General features: G+C 43.1%; 1 protein-coding gene across 1 annotated transcript in view; it reads left to right on the top strand.

Moving 5' to 3' along the window:
• The window catches only part of LOC126088242 (esterase E4-like), a 450,967-nt gene that overhangs the window by 260,129 nt on the left and 176,437 nt on the right, over positions 1-14,401 (top strand). The gene's annotated exons all lie outside the window — the stretch shown is intronic.

The raw sequence follows: 14,401 nt of genomic DNA, 5'->3' as shown, positions 1-14,401 counted from the left end.
ATCGAATTGGTATCCCGTCAGGTCCAGTGGACTTTCCTCTGTAGAGTGATTCCAGTTGCTTTTCTATTCCTTGGACACTTATTTCGATGTCAGCCATTTTTTCGTTTGTGCGAGGATTTAGAGAAGGAACTGCAGTGCGGTCTTCCTCTGTGAAACAGCTTTGGAAAAAGGTGTTTAGTATTTCAGCTTTATGCGTGTCATCCTCTGTTTCAATGCCATCATCATCCCGGAGTGTCTGGATATGCTGTTTCGAGCTACTTACTGATTTAACGTAAGACCAGGATTTCCTAGGATTTTCTGCCCAGTCGGTACATAGAATTTTACTTTCGAATTCACTGAACGCTTCACGCATAGCCCTCCTTACGCTAATTTTGACATCGTTTAGCTTCTGTTTGTCTGAGAGGTTTTTGCTGCGTTTACACTTGGAGTGAAGCTCTCTTTGCTTTCGCAGTAGTTTCCTAACTTTGTTGTTGAACCACGGTGGGTTTTTCCCGTCCCTCACAGTTTAACTCGGCACGTATTTGTCTAAAACGCATTTTACGATTGCCTTGAACTTTTTCCATAAACACTCAACATTGTCAGTGTCGAAACAGAAATTTGCGTTTTGATCTGTTAGGTAGTATGAAATCTGCCTTCTACCTTCCTCCCTTTTTTTATATTCCTATTAACTTCCATATTCAGGGATGCTAAACGGCCTTATGATCACTGATTCCCTGTTCTGCACTTACAGAGTCGAAAAGTTCGGGTCTGTTTGTAATCAGTAGCTCCAAGATGTTATCCCCAAGAGTCGGTTCTCTGTTTAATTGCTCGAGGTAATTTTCGGATAGTGCACTCAGTATAATGTCACTCGATGCTCTGTCCCTACCACCCGTCCTAAACATCTGAGTGTCCCAGTCTATATCTGGTAAATTGAAATCTCCACCTAAGACTATAACATGCTGAGAAAATTTATGTGAAATGTATTCCAAATTTTCTCTCAGTTGTTCTGCCACTAATGCTGCTGAGTCGGGAGGTCGGTAAAAGGAGCCAACTATTAACCTAGCTCGGTTGTTGAGTGTAACCTCCACCCATAATAATTAACAGAAACTATCCACTTCTACTTCACTACAAGATAAACTACTACTAACAGCGACAAACACGCCACCACCGGTTGCATGCAATCTATCCTTTCTAAACACCGTCTATGCCTTTGTAAAAATTTCGGCAGAATTTATCTCTGGCTTCAGCCAGCTTTCCGTACCTATAACGATTTCAGCTTCGGTGCTTTCTATCAGCGCTTGAAGTTCCGGTACTTTACCAATGCCGCTTCGACAGTTTACAATTACAATACCGATTGCTGCTTGGTCCCCGCATGTCCTGACTTTGCCCCGCACCCTTTGAGGCTGTTGCCCTTTCTGTACTTGCCAAGGCCATCAGTCAGTCCTGTCAACGATGCTGCAAATGGTGAGCTCTGCTTTCATCCCGCTAGCGAGACTGGCAGTCTTCACCAAATCAGATAGCCGCCGGAAGCCAGAGAGGATTTCCTCCGATCCATAGCGACACACATCATTGGTGCCGACATGAGCGACCACCTGCAGATGGGTGCACCCTGTACCATTCATGGCATCCGGAAGGACCCTTTCCACATCTGGAATGACTCCCCCCGGTATGCACACGGAGTGCACATTGGTTTTCTTCCCCTCTCTTGCTGCCATATCCGTAAGTACCTACCTCTGGTGCTATTGGACAACGCCAAAGCGGCTGACATGGTTTTACATTTCACCTTTTTTTTTTTTTTTTGGTCATCAGTCTACTGACTGGTTTGATGCGGCCCACCACGAATTCCTTTCCTGTGCTAATCTCTTTATCTCAGAGTAGCACTTGCAACCTACGTCCTCAATTATTTGCTTGACGTATTCCAAGCAGTGGGCAAACAAGCGTACTGTAACCTACTTCCTTTGATTTCGGATTGCATTTCCATAGGATTCTTCCAATGAATCTCAGTCTGGCATCTGCTTTACCGACGATCAACTTTATATGATCTTTCAATTTTAAATCACTCCTAATGCGTACTCCCAGATAATTTATGGAATTAACTGCTTCCAGTTGCTGACCTGCTATATTGTAGCTAAATGATAAGGGATCTTTCTTTCTATGTATTCGCAGCACATTACACTTGTCTACATTGAGATTCAATTGCTATTCCCTGCACCATGCGTCAATTCGCTGCAGATCCTCCTGCATTTCAGTACAATTTTCCATTGTTACAACCTCTCGATATACCACAGCATCATCCGCAAAAAGCCTCAGTGAACTTCCGATGTCATCCACAAGGTTATTTATGTTTATTGTGAATAGCAACGGTCCTACGACACTCCCCTGCGGCACACCTGAAATCACTCTTACTTCGGAAGACTTCTCTCCATTGAGAATGACATGCTGCGATCTGTTATCTAGGAACTCTTCAATCCAATCACATAATTGGTCTGATAGTCTGTATGCTCTTACTTTGTTCATTAAACGACTGTGGGGAACTGTATCGAACGCCTTGCGGAAGTCTAGAAACACGGCATCTACCTGTGAACCCGTGTCTATGGCCCTCTGAGTCTCGTGGACGAATAGCGCGAGCTTAGTTTCACACGATCGTCTTTTTCGAAACCCATGCTGATTCCTACAGAGTAGATTTCTAGTCTCCAGAAAAGTCATTGTTCTCGAACATAATACGTGTTCCAAAATTCTACAACTGATCGACGTTAGAGATATAGGTCGCTGGGCCGTTTGGGTCTGCCTGAGCATTAATGGATGAACCTATACAATATGTTTTATTATATCTTTGTCATAGTTAAATAGTCTGGGGCCGTGACAGCAGTGAGGATTATACAGGCGTTCAACGGAAATGTGAAAAAACCAAAAACGTATTACCATGCCCAATACGGCGTAGGAAACCCTCTGGCATTCAAAATAGCTTCCAGCTGTCTCAGAATGGATAAATGCAGGTTCCGTAAGGTTTTCAAAGGAATATAATACCATTCTTCTTGCTAAACAGTAGTTTTTTTTGTGATCAGTCTACTGACTGGTTTGATGCGGCCCGCCACGAATTCCTTTCCTGTGCTAACCTCTTCATCTCAGAGTAGCACTTGCAACCTACGTCCTCAATTATTTGCTTGACGTATTCCAATCTCTGTCTTCCTCTACAGTTTTTGCCCTCTACAGCCCCCTCTAGTACCATGGAAGTCATTCCCTCATGTCTTAGCAGATGTCCTATCATCCTGTCCCTTCTCCTTATAAGTGTTTTCCACATATTCTTTTCCTCTCTGATTCTGCGTAGAACCTCCTCATTCCTTACCTTATCAGTCCACCTAATTTTCAACATTCGTCTGTAGCACCACATCTCAAATGCTTCGATTCTCTTCTGTTCCGGTTTTCCCACAGTCCATGTTCCACTACCATATAATGCTGTACTCCAGACGTACATCCTCAGAAATTTCTTCCTCAAATTACTCTCAAACCATACTGTGTACTCATTAGACCGTTCATTCCGTTCAGCAGATCATTTAATTCTTCTTCACTTTCACTCAGGATAGCAATGTCATCAGCGAATCGTATCATTGATATCCTTTCACCTTGTATTTTAATTCCACTCCTGAACCTTTCTTTTATTTCCAGCATTGCTTCCTCGATGTACAGATTGAATAGTAGGGGCGAAAGGCTACAGCCTTGTCTTACACCCTTCTTAATACGAGCACTTCGTTCTTGATCGTCCACTCTTATTATTCCCTCTTGGTTGATGTACATATTGTATATGACCCGTCTCTCCCTATAGCTTACCCCTACTTTTTTCAGAATCTCGAACAGCTTGCACCATTTTATATTGTCGAACGCTTTTTCCAGGTCGACAAATCCTATGAAAGTGTCTTGATTTTTCTTTAGCCTTGCTTCCATTATTAGCCGTAACGCCAGAATTGCCTCTCTCGTCCCTTTACTTTTCCTAAAGCCAAACTGATCGTCACCTAGCGCATTCTCAATTTTTTTTCCCATTCTTCTGTATATTATTCTTGTAAGCAGCTTCGATGCATGAGCTGTTAAGCTGATTGTGTGATAATTCTCGCACTTGTCAGCTCTTGCCGTCTTCAGAATTGTGTGGATGATGCTTTTCCGAAAGTCAGGTGGTATATCGCCAGACTCATATATTCTACGCACCAACGTGAATAGTCGTTTTGTTGCCACTTCCCCCAATGATTTTAGAAATTCTGATGGAATGTTATCTATCCCTTCTGCCTTATTTGACCGTAAGTCCTCCAAAGCTCTTCTAAATTCCGATTCTAGTACTGGATTCCCTATCTTTTCTAAATCGACTCCTGTTTCTTCTTCTATCACATCAGACAAATCTTCACCCTCATAGAGGCTTTCAATGTATTCTTTCCACCTATCTGCTCTCTCCTCTGCAATTAACAGTGGAATTCCCGTTGCACTCTTAATGTTACCACCGTTGCTTTTAATGTCACCAAAGGTTGTTTTGACTTTCCTGTATGCTGAGTCTGTCCTTCCGACAATCATATCTTTTTCGATGTCTTCACATTTTTCCTGCAGCCATTTCGTCTTAGCTTCCCTGCGCTTCCTATTTATTTCATTCCTCAGCGACTTGTATTTCTGTATTCCTGATTTTCCCGTAACATGTTTGCACTTCCTCCTTTCATCAATCAACTGAAGTATTTCTTCTGTTACCCATGGTTTCTTCGCAGCTACCTTCTTTGTACCTATGTTTTCCCTCCCAACTTCAGTGATGGCCCTTTTTAGAGATGTCCATTCCTCTTCAACTGTACTGCCTACTGCGCTATTCCTTATTGCTGTATCTATAGCGTTAGAGAACTTCAAAAGAAACTCGTCATTCCTTAGTACTTCCGTATCCCACTTCTTTGCGTATTGATTCTTCCTGACTAATGTCTTGAACTTCAGCCTACTCTTCATCACTACTATATTGTGATCTGAGTCTATATCTGCTCCTAGGTACGCCTTCCAATCCAGTATCTGATTTCGGAATCTCTGTCTGACCATGATGTAATCTAATTGAAATCTTCCCGTATCTCCCGGCCTTTTCCAAGTATACCTCCTCCTCTTGTGATTCTTGAACAGGGTATTCGCTATTAGTAGCTGAAACTTATTACAGAACTCAATTAGTCTTTCTCCTCTTTCATTCCTTGTCCCAAGCCCATATTCTCCTGTAACCTTTTCTTCTACTCCTTCCCCTACAACTGCATTCCAGTCGCCCATGACTATTAGATTTTCGTCCCACTTTACATACTGCATTACCCTTTCAATATCCTCATACACTTTCTCTATCTGTTAATCTTCAGCTTGCGTCGTCGGCATGTATACCTGAACTATCGTTGTCGGTGTTGGTCTGCTGTCGATTCTGATTAGAACAACCCGGTCACTGAACTGTTCACAGTAACACACCCTCTGCCCTACCTTCCTATTCATAACGAATCCTACACCTGTTATACCATTTTCTGCTGCTGTTGATATTACCCGATACTCATCTGACCAGAAATCCTTGTCTTCCTTCCACTTCACTTCACTGACCCCTACTATATCTAGATTGAGCCTTTGCATTTCCCTTTTCAGATTTTCTAGTTTCCCTACCACGTTCAAGCTTCTGACATTCCACGCCCCGACTCGTAGAACGTTATCCTTTCGTTGATTATTCAATCTTTTTCTCATGGTAACCTCCCCCTTGGCAGTCCCCTCCCGGAGATCCGAATGGGGGACTATTCCGGAATCTTTTGCCAATGCATAGATGATCATGACACTTCTTCTAATACAGGCCACATGTCCTGTGGATACACGCTACGTGTCTTTAATGCAGTGGTTTCCATTGCCTTCTGCATCCTCATGTCGTTGATCATTGGTGATTCTTCCGCCTTTAGGGGCAATTTCTCACCCCTAGGACAAGAGAGTTCCCTGAACCTCTATCCGCTCCTCCGCCCTCTTTGATAAGGCCGTTGGCAGAATGAGGCTGACTTCTTATGTCGGAAGTCTTCGGCCGCCAATGCTGATTATTTATCAAAATTTAGGCAGTGGCGGGGATCGAACCCGGGACCGAAGACGTTTTTGATTATGAATCAAAGACGCTACCCCTAGACCACGGGTACAAAACCCATTTCACCTATGAAGATGATTTCTACTTGTCTCTGTGATGTGGGGCAGTTTGGCCTCATTGACCGCCTGAGGGGTTGGAAGGGCACCCCTCGCCTGGTCTGGCCCAGGGGACCCACGACAGCCCCTTGTCAGCAGTCTGGCCTGGGTCCCATCCTTCCCATCTTTTTCTTCTGATTTTTTGTATCTGCCGTTTTTAATGTTTTATCTTTCCTAAAATTTTATCATCTTGTCTGTGCTTCTCATTTCCTTAGGTAACGGACGATGAGGTGGTGCTGCTGAGTGAATAAGGTGCATATCCCATCGCATCCCATGCTGTGGGGTTCTCCAAGTGCATTCTGGGCAGAGCAGCTTGCCCATCTTATACTCTTTCATTGCCCTCCTACTTTGCCTTGATTTTATCTCTGTCTTATTGTAGTTTGCTTACAATAGAGCATTCCAGGATTTGCCATTTGTATCGCTCTTCTAAGGATTGTTCCTGGTTTGATATGTTTAAGATGAAGGGGCTGGTGACTTCACAGTTTGTTCCCTTTAACTCCAACAATCAACCAACCTGAACCTGTACATGCCACCAAAACTGAATCAGGTGACCTTCCGTTATTTCTTATCCACAAGACACTTATTTAAAGTACATTATGACACTCTCACCCTGCCCCTTCATGATCGAGGGCTGGGACTGGTTAACGTTTTGGTGTAGGTAGTTGCCCTCTATGGGAGCAATATGTGGAAACGATGGAACAGTCAACATGCCTCTCTAAGAGGTTGGCTATTGGAGTTTCTGATGATGGTCCCTGATAACCCCCTGCAATCGGTCATGCATATCGCAACAGAGCACTCCCATGTATCGACATTGATTCTTGAGCACAGTTATGTGATCTCAGATCTCCCTGCAACACGCCCACTAAAGACAACAGATTTTTACACCATCATTCTGTGGGCGACTTCGCATAACGTGGTAGAAACGAAGTACCCAACAGCCCATTGGCCGCATGTGGGGAACGATACACCACCACTTTTTACCCACTAACGGGCGCGCGATGTGGTATCAAGAGACCAAGAAAAAATATGTGATGAGACGCCGGCTCCATACTATTGGATTAACGGACTTCCCCTCCGCTCTGACTATCGCCCTCTGGGTACTCATGAACTTTGTTTCAATGTGTGTCGTTGTCTGGCGTTTGGCGACTGTCACAGAAGATTTTATCTTGTTGCTTCTGCTTCACAGCTGATGTGACTGAACCTCGGACTCTCCTCTGTCCGAATGACTCTTGCTTTCTCCCTGCAAAACGTCATGTACTGACATGGCTCAAGGGAATGACAATCGACTACGTCTCCGATAAAGAGGAGAAAGAGGAGCTCGATTTCTGGTGGTACCCACAAAATGCTCACAACGCCCTCAAACAGACATCCAAGTACCATATGCTCTTCACGAAGTATTTACGCAGTGTGTTCGTTAACTTCTCCCCCTCCCCACGCTCATCATGACCTTTCACGCAGCGTCACATTGAAGACGAAGTCCTGAAATGTAAGCAGTGAGGAAGATAAGAGATTGGCTGATTCATGGAAAGCTTGAAAGGTCTCTGTTGGATTCCTTTCATGTTAATTTCTTAAATATGTTGTCATTTACGGCATAAATTCCTCTTCTAAATTTACTGTCGTGTTTCTGACTATCTGGGAGGAGACTGAGCAATGGAACGTGTTACTTTTACACATAAACAAGAACGATTATGTCACACTACTACACTTTAAAACACAGTTTATATGTAATTCATGTCACACAGTCTCATACGGAACCTACATCCGCTTCCTTTTATATACTGTATATGATAAGATACTGTCATCCCCCTTCCCGTCTGTGTGAGAGGATGAATGAGCAAATGTATTTCTAGTTGCATGCTTGAGAGTAGCAGACAAGCCTGTCTGCTAGAGAACAGTAGGACCAACGTCGGAACAGGTAGCTACGCTTTCTAAAAGCAGAGAGGTTTCTATTCTTAGTATGGTCCTGTCCGCCCCTTGTCATGTTGGTATAGGAAGCTGCCTCTCACTTCCGTTTGTGTCTGTTAGCACGCTCGGTAGGAGACCAGGTCAGTCTGTCCATGGCGAGCGTCTGAAGTGGTAAGATCTCCGGCTAAGCGCGTGTCTGCTAAGTCCGTAGGACAATGGATTTCTTAAGTTCAGCCTAACTGAAAATTTAATCACCTTTATTTCAGGTTTAGCTCTAAAATATCTAATGTTATCTTAAATTGCAACGCAGTGTATTTCGAGTGAGAAGTTCAGAATATCTTCCAGTAGTTGCTTTGTCACTACTTTGTGAGTAAAGTGGGACCACATGTTGATCAGTAACTCTAACTAAGATCATCAATCTTAAATGCGAATGTGCGTGAGATTATAATGTCTCGCCTTGACAATATTTTTCAATATAGCAACTTTTCTTTATGTTCAACCCACGTGGGGTGTACTTTGTGAGACCAGTACCACGTGCTTGTACAGTTGTTTTACCCATCAGGTTAATAGTAAGACGATAGTAACCAGTTCGAGGTTTTTCTTTTGTAAATTGCTTTTCGATCTAATTTATTTTAATTATCAAAATTATTGTGGAGTACACTCTTTGTGTAAACCAAGTTGACCACGTGAAGCATGTGGCGTAATCATCAAAGTAGCCCTCAGCTATTCTTTTCGGGAAGATTTCACAGGGAGATAGTATGAATTTAGTATACCAGTGTGTGGTAATTACATGACAGATAGGATTGCGCTACGAACGTAACTTCTTTGGGTGAAAATTGAATCGGTTGGTTGTGGTTAATTTCCCCTTGCATATGTTTCAACGTTCTTCGTGTGTTATTTTATGAATGCAGTGTTGTATGCAGTCTCCCAATCTTGGCTCCATATTTGATGTGTTCTGTAAGATTACAAACTCACATTTTCACAATCCTAAATAAGGCACCAGTTTAGTTATGAATCAAGTTTAATATGCTGAAATTTCAATGATCAATGTTAAAATAAATTTCCAAATATAAACTGATTTATTTCTTTTTATTTAAATTGCCTTTTATATATATATCACCGGTTGTCGTATGACGATTAAAAGGCATCGACAAACCTATTCATGTTAGTCTGGTTGGGAATTTAGTAAGCTAGACTGGATACCTGGTGAAACAGTTGCTCAGTAATGCAAGGTTAACTTCTCCAGATAGCTCACAGCTTTTAATCCGCTTGTCTTGAATATCAGCACCGCTTACACCTCAAATTAAGCAACAACATTACAAGCTGCATAAAAAAAAGCTTTAAAGTGGATGCCTGTAGACGTTGGATCGAATCTTGGTTGGACGACAGGTTCTTCAGCCTTCGTTATAACCTAGCCTTCTCTGGTCAACGATGTGAGGAGTCGCTAGAAACGTCGTGGTTAAGATCCCACAGTATACTGTAGGTCCCCTTTCCCGAGTTGGATAAATGTGATAGGTTAGGGATGAGCAAGTCGCCTAAGTGATGTCCACTAGGAAGACTTGCACCAGGCCATTGACCCAGAAGAAATTATTATTAATATTCTTACATTGAAGAGCCAAAGAAACTGGTACTCCTGCCTAATATCATGTAGGGCCCCCGTGAGCACCAGACGTGCCGCAACATGACGTGGCATGAATTCGACAAATGCCTGAAGTAGTGCTGGAGGGAACTGACACCATGAATCCTGCAGGGCTGTCCATAAATCCGCAAGAGTACGAGTACAGCATGTTGCAAGGTATCCCAGATATGCTCAATAATGTTCATGTCTGCGAAGTTTGGCGGCCAGCGGAAGTGTTTAAACCCAGACGAGTGTTCCTGGAGCCACTCTGTGTGGGGTGTCGCGTTGTCCTGCTGGAATTGTCCAAGTCCGTCGGAATGCACAATGAACATGAATGGATGCAGATGGTGAGATGGGATGCTTACATACATGTCACCTGTCAGAGTCGTACCTAGACGTACGACGGGTCTTATATCACTCCGACTTCACACGCCCCACACCAGTGCATAGCTTCCACCAGCTTGAACAGTCCACTGCTGACATGCAGGGGCCCTGGATTCATGAAGCTATTTCCATACACGTACACGTCCATCAGCTCGATGCAATGTGAAGCGACATTCGCTGACCAGGAAAATGTTTCCAGGCATCGACAAACCAGTGTTGGTATTGACGTGCCCAGGCGAGGCGTAAAGCTTTGTGTCGTGCAGTCATCAAGGGCCTTCGACTCCGAAATCCCATATCGATGATGTTTCAATGAATGGTTCGGACGCTGACACTTTTTGCTGGCATAGCATTGAAATCTGCAGCAATTTGCGAAAGGATTGCACTTTTGTCACGTTGAACGGTTCTCTTCAGTCGTCGCTGGTCCCATTCTTGCATGATTTTTTTCCGGCCGCAGCGATGTCGGTGATTTGATGTTTCACTGGATTCCTGATATTAACGGTACACTCTTGAAATGGTCGTCCGGGGAAATCCCCACTTCATCGCTGGCTGGGAGATGCTGTGTCCCATCACTCGTGCGCCGACCATAACACGTTCAAACTCAGGTAAATCTTGATAACCTGCTATTGTAGCAGCAGTAACCGATCTAACAACTGCGCCAGACACTTGTCGTCTTATATAGACATTTCCGACCGCAGCGCCGTATTTTGCCTGTTTACGTATCTCTGAATTTGAATGAGCATACCTATACCAGTTTCTTTGGCGCTTTAGTGTATGAATAACTCTGTACAGTTCTTATTATAATTTTACAGATATTAAATCATTTGTTGCTAATTTTAAGAACATAGATATGTTTTGTCTTCTCTTAATATTTATTTTTCTGCGACCTTCTTGCTAAAGAGTTGAGGAAAGGTGCCTATTATGCGACAGTTCCCTAATATGAGACACCACAACTGTGCTCATGTTAGGGGTTGCACTCTGGTGGAGAGTTCCTTAAACACGTCTATTGTGTGCCAGACGACGACACAGAGTGTAGGAAGCCATAGTTGAGCCGGACACAGTACGTAGAGGTTGATACAAAATTTCTTGTGTTTGAAGTTTTTGCGACATCGGTGTTGAGACAATGTTTCAACTTAGAGGTGAGTGGATATTACTGCACTCTTTTATTGTTGTTATTTGTAACGGTATTACCTATAATTACTGACAATTAGGTTCATTTTCCAACGAACGTTGTTAGCAAGTACGTGATTCTTTGTGTAATATGGCGAAATTCCTGATATGCGATAGTATGGGGATCCAAATACGCGACAGTGTCGAATATTACGATGCCTATCGCATATTGGGGGAACTCGTTCTCTCACGACTTTTTATATGTAATTTACGCAATGCTATCATGAGATAACAATATTTTATCATTTATTGTAGTAAAATTTTGGCAACTGCGTTTATTTTAATTCGATTAAATTATGATAAACAGGGATTACTTTGACTAGTCTTATGATCAGCAATTGAAATGTTTTCTGGAACTTGATGGATGGTGCACCTGCAGGATCAATATCAGCTTGTCATCCAAGTGGCTGGACACAAACTCACATTTTTACTCAGTGGTTTGATCATTTGGTGAGTGTAAAGCCATCTTCTAATGACCCTGTCATTTTGATTCTTGATGGGCATTATTCCCACACAAAGAATCTCGATATGTTAGATAAAGCACGTGAAAACAATGTTCATGTTGTCACTCAACGCATAAAATGCAGCCACTTGACGTCGGATTTATGGGGCCTTTGAAAACCTACTACTCCCAAGAGATAGAAACGTGGTTGGCAAGTAACCCAGGTTGTGTTATCACCCCATTATTAATATCCAAGTTATTTGGGCAGCTTACAACAGAGCAGCAACAATGGAAGCATCTGTGAGTGCCTTCAGAAAAACAGGTCTCATCCCATGCAACAGAAACATCTTTAGGGAACATGAATTTTCAATTCATCGCCATGCTAACGCTCTTCAAGAAAGAGGTGCCAAAAACGAAAATGAAACTACTAATGGTGATGGTCAAGCTGTCAGCCCGGCAGACATGAGACCTCTCCCACACATCCCAAAACCACCTGGAGTTAGTCAAATAGGTCAAACATCGCGTTCGTGGTCTGCTGCGTTACTAACTTCAACTCCTTATGTGAAGCAATTGCAAGAATCTAAACAGAAGAAATCAGAGGCTGAGGCTGAGAAAGCAGCGAGAAAGTTATTTGGGGGGAAGAGTGAAAAATCTTCCAATCGTAGACCTAAAGCAGAAGAATCACCTAGTGACTCGGCATCCGATGTCCATCTTGATGGCAGTGGGGATTCAGACAGCAGTGATGACGATAATGCAGAGTGTCTGTTCTGTACTGGGCGCTTTTCTGAAGGCAAACACGGGGAGAAATGGGCCAGTGCACGAAATGTTATCGCTTGGCTCACGAAGATTGCGGTGTCACAGAAGACAATTTTGTTTGCCCCGGATGCCGTAAATATAAACCTAAGTAGTGTGAAATGAGTGAAGGATAACAGAAATGAATGAACATGTAAAAATTTTATTTTCATGTGTCATTATTATGTAATAAAATAATTACAGCAAAATATTATTACTGTCTCATACGAAGGCTATCCACAAAGTACATTACGCTTTTGAATTAAAAATAAATAAAGTATTGGAAATTTTTTTTATTATATACAGATGAAAGCCACACTTAAATACTACTTTTCAACGTAGTTGCCATGTAAATTAAGGCACTTATCGTAGCGATGGACGAGCTTGGAAATTCCTTCGTCGTAAAATTCGGCCGCCTGCGCCTTCAACCACGTGGTTACCTCTTCTTGAAGCTGTGCGTCGTCATCAAAACGCTGCATAGCCATTCATTGCTGGGAATAAGTGGAAGTCGCTCGGTGCCAGGTCGGGACTGTACGGCGGATGAGGAAACAACTCCCACTTAAAAGATTCGAGAACTTCGCGAGTGGCTTTTGCCGTGTGGGCCCGGGCATTGTCGTGAATCAGTAAGATCTTTGAGCCCAACTTTCCCCTGCGCTTGTTTTGTATTGCTCTTCTGAGGTTGTGCAGAGTTTGGCAATACCTTTGAGAGTTTATTGTAGTGCCTCTTTCCAGAAAATCCACAAAAATCACACCTTTTCTGTCCCATCTGTCGCCATCACCTTCCTTGCTGACATTGTCTGCGTGCATTTCTTGGGTTTTTGGGGGGAATTTGTGTGCCCCCACTGCATTGACTGCACTTTTGTCTCGCAGTTCACATGCTTAACCCATGTTTCGTCACCAGTAACGATGCGATCGAGTAATGAGTCGCCATCTTTCTCGTAAGCGTCCAAAAACGTTAACGCTGCAGCCATTCGCTGATTTTTGTGAATCTCTGTCAAGATTTTTGGTATCCATCTTGCACAAAACTTGTGGTAACCAAGCTTTTCGGTAATCATTTCGTGCAACAAACTTCGTGAAATTTGTGGAAAACTCATAGAGAGTTCCGTTATTGTGAAATTACGGTTTTCACGGCCCGCGGCATCGACTTTTTCGACAAATTCGGCAGTCACTATGCCGGGTCTTCCACTTCGCTCTTCGTCGTGAACGTTAGTTCGGCCATTTTTAAATTCTATGACCCATTGACGCACTCCACCTTCAGTGATTATGTTGTCCCCATACACTTCACAAAGCTGCCGATAGATTTCTATCGGTGTACACTTTTTTGCAGTCAGAAACCTTATTGCAGCACGCACTTCACACTTCGCAGCGTTTTCAATTAAGGCTGACATTTCAAACTGTCACAGTAACTCAACGGAGTACAGCACGAACCTCTCACTAGCACGGCAGGATGCCGACTGAGCGGAGGAATGCCATGACACCATGATGGCCGCGCTAGCTCCGCCCCTAACGGACGCAAACGAAAACGTAATGTACTTTGTGGATAGCCCTCGTATTTGGAAACCTTGATCTCATTTCTACGAAATGCCTTGTTTGAGAAGATTTAATAACTACTCTGAAAGGTTGTTTATTATTGCAAATACGATAATTGTATGATAAAATTAAATAATGCAAGATCTTATTACCACCATAAAAAATACAATTGCATTTACTTTTAGGTCTTTCAAATGGGTTTACAAAAGTGTGTCTCATATTAGGCACCTTTCCTCTATTATCGTTGAACCTCCTGTAAACTTGATCCTCCTCACCCGCTAGTCTCTCCGATCCTCTCCCACCCCCGCCCGCTGCCGCGCCTGTATTCCCACGTCCCACCCGGTCTCCATCTCTCCACCCTCCTTACCCTTTCCCAAGGTGGCTTCCGC

The sequence above is a fragment of the Schistocerca cancellata genome, chromosome 6 (genome assembly GCF_023864275.1).
Source record: "Schistocerca cancellata isolate TAMUIC-IGC-003103 chromosome 6, iqSchCanc2.1, whole genome shotgun sequence".
In the NCBI taxonomy this organism is placed as follows: Eukaryota; Metazoa; Arthropoda; class Insecta; order Orthoptera; family Acrididae; genus Schistocerca; species Schistocerca cancellata.
Note: the sequence above shows the minus strand (reverse complement) of the source record. Positions and strands in the feature narration are given on the sequence as shown.